General features: G+C 52.2%; 1 protein-coding gene across 4 annotated transcripts in view; it reads right to left on the minus strand.

The window, feature by feature from the left end:
- The window catches only part of NFYC (nuclear transcription factor Y subunit gamma), a 59760-nt gene extending 48502 nt beyond the window's left edge, over positions 1-11258 (minus strand). Inside the window, exon 1 of one of the 4 annotated variants that reach the window (XM_056556990.1) lies at positions 10886-11021. The gene's annotated coding sequence lies outside the window, so the exon portion shown is untranslated. Of the gene's footprint in view, positions 1-611; positions 1009-10783; positions 11022-11047 lie in introns of those variants that run through there. The other 3 variants (XM_056556991.1, XM_056556992.1, XM_056556987.1) reach the window with 3 other exon arrangements.
- Between the last annotated feature and the right edge of the window lie 407 nt (positions 11259-11665).

The following is an 11665-nucleotide window of genomic DNA, read 5'->3' on the forward strand; positions in this document are numbered from 1 at the left end:
CAGGGGTACAGGTACGCCCTGCGTCCTTCACTACCAGCATGCATGGGAGTACCCATACGCCCTACGTTCTGTTACTATACTGCAAAGCACAGCAGTATTTACTTTCCTATAAACATACCACTCTACATACACCTTAACATTGTAGACAATAGCTGAAGTATGATCAGTGACATATGCTAGAGGTACACGGCGTGAAACACTCAACATTTACATCCAATGTACAGTAAAACATGGTGAATGGTTAAAGTATTTAAGTTGCACACACTATCATATTTAGGTTGTATTCACACGTACATTATCCTGAGCATATTTGATGCACGATTTCAAGCTGTGTTTTGTTTACAATGAACTCTGCATCCTAAAATCTGCAGATTTAAATCCTGTGCAGTATACAGTACATGTGAATAGAACCTGAAAGTATACTGTGCTCACCCACTTTAATGTCTACACTGATCATGCCCTAAACTGTACAATCAACACATCTTTCACCTACAGGCACAGGAGGCGTATACTGTACCACATATACATTTTTCAGCTATAGGCAAGCACAGTACCATAAATACATCCGTCACCACTAGGCACACTACATATCAATGATTCCATCCACACACCGGTGTTCAATTCAGCAACTAATCATTTTCACCGGTTTTTCTATACAACACTTTCAGGGCAGGGGATAAATATCTGATCGCAGGAGTCGAAAGTTGGGACCCCTGTGATCTCCAGATCGGTGCCAAAGTCTCCCTTTGCACAGAGAGGGATTGACACCCCCTCCAAGCATTCTCTAGGTGAGCGCTGGAACCAGTAGTCTCAGTCTGGTGTTGCAACCCCCCCCCCCAATGCTGTTCCCATCTTCATGCACTTCTGATGCACCCCCTCTAAAAAGCAAGACTGTACCGCCCAATACTATGGTTGCACACTCCCTCCATACACCGGTGAGGTCCCCCTCTTCACTCTGATGATACATTCTCCATAAACCACTGCAGCCCCTCCAACTCTGGTGATGTACCCCTCCATACTCCAGTTCTGCCCCCTCTCCTTACTGTGGCGATGTACCCCTCCATACTCCAGTTCTGTCCCCTCTCCTTACTGTGGTGAAATACCCCTCCATACTCCAGTTCTGCCCCCTACTTACTGTGGTGATGTACCCCTCCATACTCCAGTTCTGCCCCCTCTCCTTACTGTGGTGATGTACCCCTCCATACTCCAGTTCTGTCCCCTCTCCTTACTGTGGTGATGTACCCCTCCATACTCCAGTTCTGTCCCCTCTCCTTACTGTGGTGAAATACCCCTCCATACTCCAGTTCTGTCCCCTCCTTACTGTGGTGATGTACCCCTCCATACTTCAGTTCTGCCCCCTACTTACTGTGGTGATGTACCCCTCCATACTCCAGTTCTGCCCCCTCTCCTTACTGTGGTGATGTACCCCTCCATACTCCAGTTCTGTCCCCTCTCCTTACTGTGGTGAAATACCCCTCCATACTCCAGTTCTGTCCCCTCTCCTTACTGTGGTGATGTACCCTCCATACTCCAGTTCTGTCCCCTCTCCTTACTGTGGTGATGTACCCCTCCATACTCCAGTTCTGCCCCCTCTCCTTACTGTGGTGATGTACCCCTCCATACTCCAGTTCTGTCCCCTCTCCTTACTGTGGTGATGTACCCCTCCATACTCCAGTTCTGCCCCCTACTTACTGTGGTGATGTACCCCTCCATACTCCAGTTCTGCCCCTTCATACTGTGGTGATGTACCCCTCCATACTCCAGTTCTGTCCCCTCTCCTTACTGTGGTGATGTACCCCTCCATACTCCAGTTCTGTCTCCTCTCCTTACTCTGGTGATGTACCCCTCCATACTCCAGTCCTGTCCCCTCTCCTTACTCTGGTGATGTACCCCTCCATACTCCAGTCCTGTCCCCTCTCCTTACTGTGGTGATGTACCCCTCCATGCTCCAGTCCTGTCCCCTCTCCTTACTGTGGTGATGTACCCCTCCATGCTCCAGTTCTGTCCCCTCTCCTTACTGTGGTGATGTACCCCTCCATACTTCAGTTCTGCCCCCTACTTACTGTGGTGATGTACCCCTCCATACTCCAGTTCTGCCCCCTCTCCTTACTGTGGTGATGTACCCCTCCATACTCCAGTTCTGTCCCCTCTCCTTACTGTATTGATGAATCCCTCCATACTCCAGTTCTGTCCCCTCTCCTTACTGTGGTGATGTACCCCTCCATACTCCAGTTCTGCCCTCTCTCCTTACTCTGGTGATGTACCCCTCCATACTCCAGTTCTACCCCTTCATACTGTGGTGATGTACCCCTCCATACTCCAGTTCTGTCCCCTCTCCTTACTGTGGTGATGTACCCCTCCATACTCCAGTTCTGTCCCCTCTCCTTACTGTGGTGATGTACCCCTCCATACTCCAGTTCTGTCTCCTCTCCTTACTCTGGTGATGTACCCCTCCATACTCCAGTTCTGTCCCCTCTCCTTACTGTGGTGATGTACCCCTCCATACTCCAGTTCTGCCCCCTCTCCTTACTGTGGTGATGTACCCCTCCATACTCCAGTTCTGCCCCCCCCTCCTTACTGTGGTGATGTACCCTCCATACTCCAGTTCTGTCCCCCTCTCCTTACTGTGGTGATGTACCCCTCCATACTCCAGTTCTGTCTCCTCTCCTTACTGTGGTGATGTACCCTCCATACTCCAGTTCTGTCCCCTCTCCTTTCTGTGGTGATGTACCCCTCCATACTCCAGTTCTGTCCCCTCTCCTTACTGTGGTGATTTACCCCTCCATATTCCAGTTCTGCCCTCTCTCCTTACTGTGGTGATGTACCCTCCATACTCCAGTTCTGTCCCCTCTCCTTTCTGTGGTGATGTACCCCTCCATACTCCAGTTCTGTCCCCTCTCCTTTCTGTGGTGATGTACCCCTCCATACTCCAGTTCTGTCCCCTCTCCTTACTGTGGTGATTTACCCCTCCATATTCCAGTTCTGCCCCCTCTCCTTACTGTGGTGATGTACCCCTCCATACTCCAGTTCTGCCCCCCCCCCTCCTTACTGTGGTGATGTACCCTCCATACTCCAGTTCTGTCCCCTCTCCTTACTGTGGTGATGTACCCCTCCATACTCCAGTTCTGTCTCCTCTCCTTACTGTGGTGATGTACCCCTCCATACTCCAGTTCTGTCCCCTCTCCTTACTGTGGTGATGTACCCCTCCATACTCCAGTCCTGTCCCCTCTCCTTACTGTGGTGATGAATCCCTCCATACTCCAGTTCTGTCCCCTCTCCTTACTGTGGTGATGTACCCTCCATACTCCAGTCCTGTCCCCTCTCCTTACTGTGGTGATGAATCCCTCCATATTCCAGTCCTGTCCCCCTCTCCTTACTGTGGTGATGTACCCTCCATATTCCAGTTCTGTCCCCTCTCCTTACTGTGGTGATGTACCCTCCATACTCCAGTTCTGTCCCCCTCTCCTTACTGTGGTGATGTACCCCTCCATACTCCAGTTCTGCCCCCTCTCCTTACTGTGGTGATGTACCCCTCCATACTCCAGTTCTGTCCCCTCTCCTTACTGTGGTGATGTACCCCTCCATACTCCAGTTCTGTCCCCTCTCCTTACTGTGGTGATTTACCCCTCCATACTCCAGTTCTGTCTCCTCTCCTTACTCTGGTGATGTACCCCTCCATACTCCAGTCCTGTCCCCTCTCCTTACTGTGGTGATGTACCCCTCCATGCTCCAGTTCTGTCCCCTCTCCTTACTGTGGTGATGTACCCCTCCATACTTCAGTTCTGCCCCCTACTTACTGTGGTGATGTACCCCTCCATACTCCAGTTCTGCCCCCTCTCCTTACTGTGGTGATGTACCCCTCCATACTCCAGTTCTGTCCCCTCTCCTTACTGTGGTGATGTACCCCTCCATACTCCAGTTCTGCCCCCTCTCCTTACTGTGGTGATGTACCCCTCCATACTCCAGTTCTGCCCCCCCCCTCCTTACTGTGGTGATGTACCCTCCATACTCCAGTTCTGTCCCCCTCTCCTTACTGTGGTGATGTACCCCTCCATACTCCAGTTCTGTCTCCTCTCCTTACTGTGGTGATGTACCCTCCATACTCCAGTTCTGTCCCCTCTCCTTTCTGTGGTGATGTACCCCTCCATACTCCAGTTCTGTCCCCTCTCCTTACTGTGGTGATTTACCCCTCCATATTCCAGTTCTGCCCTCTCTCCTTACTGTGGTGATGTACCCTCCATACTCCAGTTCTGTCCCCTCTCCTTTCTGTGGTGATGTACCCCTCCATACTCCAGTTCTGTCCCCTCTCCTTTCTGTGGTGATGTACCCCTCCATACTCCAGTTCTGTCCCCTCTCCTTACTGTGGTGATGTACCCCTCCATACTCCAGTTCTGTCCCCTCTCCTTACTGTGGTGATGTACCCTCCATACTCCAGTCCTGTCCCCTCTCCTTACTGTGGTGATGAATCCCTCCATATTCCAGTCCTGTCCCCCTCTCCTTACTGTGGTGATGTACCCTCCATATTCCAGTTCTGTCCCCTCTCCTTACTGTGGTGATGTACCCTCCATACTCCAGTTCTGTCCCCTCTCCTTACTGTGGTGATGTACCCTCCATACTCCAGTTCTGTCCCCTCTCCTTACTGTGGTGATGTACCCCTCCATACTCCAGTTCTGTCCCCTCTCCTTACTGTGGTGATGTACCCCTCCATACTCCAGTTCTGCCCCCCTCTCCTTACTGTGGTGATGAACCCCTCCATACTCCAGTTCTGTCCCCTCTCCTTACTGTGGTGATGTACCCTCCATACTCCAGTTCTGTCCCCTCTCCTTACTGTGGTGATGTACCCTCCATACTCCAGTTCTGTCCCCTCTCCTTACTGTGGTGATGTACCCCTCCATACTCCAGTTCTGTCTCCTCTCCTTACTGTGGTGATGTACCCCTCCATACTCCAGTTCTGTCCCCTCTCCTTACTGTGGTGATGTACCCCTCCATACTCCAGTCCTGTCCCCTCTCCTTACTGTGGTGATGAATCCCTCCATACTCCAGTTCTGTCCCCTCTCCTTACTGTGGTGATGTACCCTCCATACTCCAGTCCTGTCCCCTCTCCTTACTGTGGTGATGAATCCCTCCATATTCCAGTCCTGTCCCCCTCTCCTTACTGTGGTGATGTACCCTCCATATTCCAGTTCTGTCCCCTCTCCTTACTGTGGTGATGTACCCTCCATACTCCAGTTCTGTCCCCCTCTCCTTACTGTGGTGATGTACCCCTCCATACTCCAGTTCTGCCCCCTCTCCTTACTGTGGTGATGTACCCCTCCATACTCCAGTTCTGTCCCCTCTCCTTACTGTGGTGATGTACCCCTCCATACTCCAGTTCTGTCCCCTCTCCTTACTGTGGTGATTTACCCCTCCATACTCCAGTTCTGTCTCCTCTCCTTACTCTGGTGATGTACCCCTCCATACTCCAGTCCTGTCCCCTCTCCTTACTGTGGTGATGTACCCCTCCATGCTCCAGTTCTGTCCCCTCTCCTTACTGTGGTGATGTACCCCTCCATACTTCAGTTCTGCCCCCTACTTACTGTGGTGATGTACCCCTCCATACTCCAGTTCTGCCCCCTCTCCTTACTGTGGTGATGTACCCCTCCATACTCCAGTTCTGTCCCCTCTCCTTACTGTGGTGATGTACCCTCCATACTCCAGTTCTGTCCCCTCTCCTTACTGTGGTGATGTACCCTCCATACTCCAGTCCTGTCCCCTCTCCTTACTGTGGTGATGTACCCTCCATACTCCAGTTCTGTCCCCTCTCCTTACTGTGGTGATGTACCCTCCATACTCCAGTTCTGTCCCCTCTCCTTACTGTGGTGATGTACCCTCCATATTCCAGTTCTGTCCCCTCTCCTTACTGTGGTGATGTACCCTCCATACTCCAGTTCTGTCCCCTCTCCTTACTGTGGTGATGTACCCTCCATACTCCAGTTCTGTCCCCTCTCCTTACTGTGGTGATGTACCCCTCCATACTCCAGTTCTGCCCCCTACTTACTGTGGTGATGTACCCCTCCATACTCCAGTTCTGCCCCTTCATACTGTGGTGATGTACCCCTCCATACTCCAGTTCTGTCCCCTCTCCTTACTGTGGTGATGTACCCCTCCATACTCCAGTTCTGTCTCCTCTCCTTACTCTGGTGATGTACCCCTCCATACTCCAGTCCTGTCCCCTCTCCTTACTCTGGTGATGTACCCCTCCATACTCCAGTCCTGTCCCCTCTCCTTACTGTGGTGATGTACCCCTCCATGCTCCAGTCCTGTCCCCTCTCCTTACTGTGGTGATGTACCCCTCCATGCTCCAGTTCTGTCCCCTCTCCTTACTGTGGTGATGTACCCCTCCATACTTCAGTTCTGCCCCCTACTTACTGTGGTGATGTACCCCTCCATACTCCAGTTCTGCCCCCTCTCCTTACTGTGGTGATGTACCCCTCCATACTCCAGTTCTGTCCCCTCTCCTTACTGTATTGATGAATCCCTCCATACTCCAGTTCTGTCCCCTCTCCTTACTGTGGTGATGTACCCCTCCATACTCCAGTTCTGCCCTCTCTCCTTACTCTGGTGATGTACCCCTCCATACTCCAGTTCTACCCCTTCATACTGTGGTGATGTACCCCTCCATACTCCAGTTCTGTCCCCTCTCCTTACTGTGGTGATGTACCCCTCCATACTCCAGTTCTGTCCCCTCTCCTTACTGTGGTGATGTACCCCTCCATACTCCAGTTCTGTCTCCTCTCCTTACTCTGGTGATGTACCCCTCCATACTCCAGTTCTGTCCCCTCTCCTTACTGTGGTGATGTACCCCTCCATACTCCAGTTCTGCCCCCTCTCCTTACTGTGGTGATGTACCCCTCCATACTCCAGTTCTGCCCCCCCCTCCTTACTGTGGTGATGTACCCTCCATACTCCAGTTCTGTCCCCCTCTCCTTACTGTGGTGATGTACCCCTCCATACTCCAGTTCTGTCTCCTCTCCTTACTGTGGTGATGTACCCTCCATACTCCAGTTCTGTCCCCTCTCCTTTCTGTGGTGATGTACCCCTCCATACTCCAGTTCTGTCCCCTCTCCTTACTGTGGTGATTTACCCCTCCATATTCCAGTTCTGCCCTCTCTCCTTACTGTGGTGATGTACCCTCCATACTCCAGTTCTGTCCCCTCTCCTTTCTGTGGTGATGTACCCCTCCATACTCCAGTTCTGTCCCCTCTCCTTTCTGTGGTGATGTACCCCTCCATACTCCAGTTCTGTCCCCTCTCCTTACTGTGGTGATTTACCCCTCCATATTCCAGTTCTGCCCCCTCTCCTTACTGTGGTGATGTACCCCTCCATACTCCAGTTCTGCCCCCCCCCCTCCTTACTGTGGTGATGTACCCTCCATACTCCAGTTCTGTCCCCTCTCCTTACTGTGGTGATGTACCCCTCCATACTCCAGTTCTGTCTCCTCTCCTTACTGTGGTGATGTACCCCTCCATACTCCAGTTCTGTCCCCTCTCCTTACTGTGGTGATGTACCCCTCCATACTCCAGTCCTGTCCCCTCTCCTTACTGTGGTGATGAATCCCTCCATACTCCAGTTCTGTCCCCTCTCCTTACTGTGGTGATGTACCCTCCATACTCCAGTCCTGTCCCCTCTCCTTACTGTGGTGATGAATCCCTCCATATTCCAGTCCTGTCCCCCTCTCCTTACTGTGGTGATGTACCCTCCATATTCCAGTTCTGTCCCCTCTCCTTACTGTGGTGATGTACCCTCCATACTCCAGTTCTGTCCCCCTCTCCTTACTGTGGTGATGTACCCCTCCATACTCCAGTTCTGCCCCCTCTCCTTACTGTGGTGATGTACCCCTCCATACTCCAGTTCTGTCCCCTCTCCTTACTGTGGTGATGTACCCCTCCATACTCCAGTTCTGTCCCCTCTCCTTACTGTGGTGATTTACCCCTCCATACTCCAGTTCTGTCTCCTCTCCTTACTCTGGTGATGTACCCCTCCATACTCCAGTCCTGTCCCCTCTCCTTACTGTGGTGATGTACCCCTCCATGCTCCAGTTCTGTCCCCTCTCCTTACTGTGGTGATGTACCCCTCCATACTTCAGTTCTGCCCCCTACTTACTGTGGTGATGTACCCCTCCATACTCCAGTTCTGCCCCCTCTCCTTACTGTGGTGATGTACCCCTCCATACTCCAGTTCTGTCCCCTCTCCTTACTGTGGTGATGTACCCCTCCATACTCCAGTTCTGCCCCCTCTCCTTACTGTGGTGATGTACCCCTCCATACTCCAGTTCTGCCCCCCCCCTCCTTACTGTGGTGATGTACCCTCCATACTCCAGTTCTGTCCCCCTCTCCTTACTGTGGTGATGTACCCCTCCATACTCCAGTTCTGTCTCCTCTCCTTACTGTGGTGATGTACCCTCCATACTCCAGTTCTGTCCCCTCTCCTTTCTGTGGTGATGTACCCCTCCATACTCCAGTTCTGTCCCCTCTCCTTACTGTGGTGATTTACCCCTCCATATTCCAGTTCTGCCCTCTCTCCTTACTGTGGTGATGTACCCTCCATACTCCAGTTCTGTCCCCTCTCCTTTCTGTGGTGATGTACCCCTCCATACTCCAGTTCTGTCCCCTCTCCTTTCTGTGGTGATGTACCCCTCCATACTCCAGTTCTGTCCCCTCTCCTTACTGTGGTGATGTACCCCTCCATACTCCAGTTCTGTCCCCTCTCCTTACTGTGGTGATGTACCCTCCATACTCCAGTCCTGTCCCCTCTCCTTACTGTGGTGATGAATCCCTCCATATTCCAGTCCTGTCCCCCTCTCCTTACTGTGGTGATGTACCCTCCATATTCCAGTTCTGTCCCCTCTCCTTACTGTGGTGATGTACCCTCCATACTCCAGTTCTGTCCCCTCTCCTTACTGTGGTGATGTACCCTCCATACTCCAGTTCTGTCCCCTCTCCTTACTGTGGTGATGTACCCCTCCATACTCCAGTTCTGTCCCCTCTCCTTACTGTGGTGATGTACCCCTCCATACTCCAGTTCTGCCCCCCTCTCCTTACTGTGGTGATGAACCCCTCCATACTCCAGTTCTGTCCCCTCTCCTTACTGTGGTGATGTACCCTCCATACTCCAGTTCTGTCCCCTCTCCTTACTGTGGTGATGTACCCTCCATACTCCAGTTCTGTCCCCTCTCCTTACTGTGGTGATGTACCCCTCCATACTCCAGTTCTGTCTCCTCTCCTTACTGTGGTGATGTACCCCTCCATACTCCAGTTCTGTCCCCTCTCCTTACTGTGGTGATGTACCCCTCCATACTCCAGTCCTGTCCCCTCTCCTTACTGTGGTGATGAATCCCTCCATACTCCAGTTCTGTCCCCTCTCCTTACTGTGGTGATGTACCCTCCATACTCCAGTCCTGTCCCCTCTCCTTACTGTGGTGATGAATCCCTCCATATTCCAGTCCTGTCCCCCTCTCCTTACTGTGGTGATGTACCCTCCATATTCCAGTTCTGTCCCCTCTCCTTACTGTGGTGATGTACCCTCCATACTCCAGTTCTGTCCCCCTCTCCTTACTGTGGTGATGTACCCCTCCATACTCCAGTTCTGCCCCCTCTCCTTACTGTGGTGATGTACCCCTCCATACTCCAGTTCTGTCCCCTCTCCTTACTGTGGTGATGTACCCCTCCATACTCCAGTTCTGTCCCCTCTCCTTACTGTGGTGATTTACCCCTCCATACTCCAGTTCTGTCTCCTCTCCTTACTCTGGTGATGTACCCCTCCATACTCCAGTCCTGTCCCCTCTCCTTACTGTGGTGATGTACCCCTCCATGCTCCAGTTCTGTCCCCTCTCCTTACTGTGGTGATGTACCCCTCCATACTTCAGTTCTGCCCCCTACTTACTGTGGTGATGTACCCCTCCATACTCCAGTTCTGCCCCCTCTCCTTACTGTGGTGATGTACCCCTCCATACTCCAGTTCTGTCCCCTCTCCTTACTGTGGTGATGTACCCTCCATACTCCAGTTCTGTCCCCTCTCCTTACTGTGGTGATGTACCCTCCATACTCCAGTCCTGTCCCCTCTCCTTACTGTGGTGATGTACCCTCCATACTCCAGTTCTGTCCCCTCTCCTTACTGTGGTGATGTACCCTCCATACTCCAGTTCTGTCCCCTCTCCTTACTGTGGTGATGTACCCTCCATATTCCAGTTCTGTCCCCTCTCCTTACTGTGGTGATGTACCCTCCATACTCCAGTTCTGTCCCCTCTCCTTACTGTGGTGATGTACCCTCCATACTCCAGTTCTGTCCCCTCTCCTTACTGTGGTGATGTACCCCTCCATACTCCAGTTCTGTCCCCTCTCCTTACTGTGGTGATGTACCCCTCCATACTCCAGTTCTGCCCCCCTCTCCTTACTGTGGTGATGAACCCCTCCATACTCCAGTTCTGTCCCCTCTCCTTACTGTGGTGATGTACCCTCCATACTCCAGTTCTGTCCCCTCTCCTTACTGTGGTGATGTACCCTCCATATTCCAGTTCTGTCCCCTCTCCTTACTGTGGTGATGTACCCTCCATACTCCAGTTCTGCCCCCCTCTCCTTACTGTGGTGATGAACCCCTCCATACTCCAGTTCTGTCCCCCTCTCCTTACTGTGGTGATGTACCCCTCCATACTCCAGTCCTGTCCCCTCTCCTTACTGTATTGATGAATCCCTTCATACTACCCCACTCCCCTCCAGAACATCACAGTCGTGCCCCTATTATGCACCCCCGGCCGTTCTCCGGTAATCACACTCGTTGACTAGCGGTCGCCATGTATCACACCGATTCTTGCTCTTCCCCTCCTAAACAAGCTGGTTTCCGGACTAACCGACCAATCACACCGACCAGGCCGCGGCCTCCACCAATGAGCAGGGCCTGAGGCGGGGAGTGCGGCCTGTCACCGGTTCGTGCCGTAAAGTTCATGCATTGACTTTCTCAACGTCCACAACCGGCGCCGACCCTGCACCCCGCACACAAAAGACGAACTCACCGTGCAGCTAACTCACAGGGCGCCCGAATGTCCTCCCGTCTGATGGAGCGCTCAGAGCAATGGTTCACGATCCACTCGTACAGCTGGGGGTCAGGGCACGTGACTAACGGGGGATTTCGTTTACCTTTCGTGCGCGCTCCGGGAGACGAGGGGGAGGGGTCGGCGGGAACCGAAACAAGATGGCGGAGACAAGATGAGGGAATCCACGCCCCCACCCGCCATAGAAGTTATGCGCCTGCGCGTTCAAAACTAGACCCGCCTACTATAGGTAGATCTGCTAACCAATAGTAACTGGAGAAAAGATGATTGACAGGCATGTGCGCGCTTTTTCCATGGTAACGCTGCCTAAAGTTGTTCTAGATTCTAGAAAGTCAAGAGCTAACCTAAAAAAAATTGATCACAACTTGCTACGTCATAATAATGCGGTGTTAATCGCTGTTATCTGCCACTGTAGACAAAGTACAGGCTTAGTGCTGGTCGGTGCGATTACTGAAAGCAAGCCCAGACAAATGGCTACCACTAGAACACCAAATAAACTTTCTTCACATATACTTTTTGGCTAGCGTTTTTATGTCCCTTATATTTTGTCCTGTGTGATTCAGTTTTTATGTCGTTTTC

This window comes from Hyla sarda, chromosome 2 (genome assembly GCF_029499605.1).
Source record: "Hyla sarda isolate aHylSar1 chromosome 2, aHylSar1.hap1, whole genome shotgun sequence".
NCBI lineage: Eukaryota > Metazoa > Chordata > Amphibia > Anura > Hylidae > Hyla > Hyla sarda.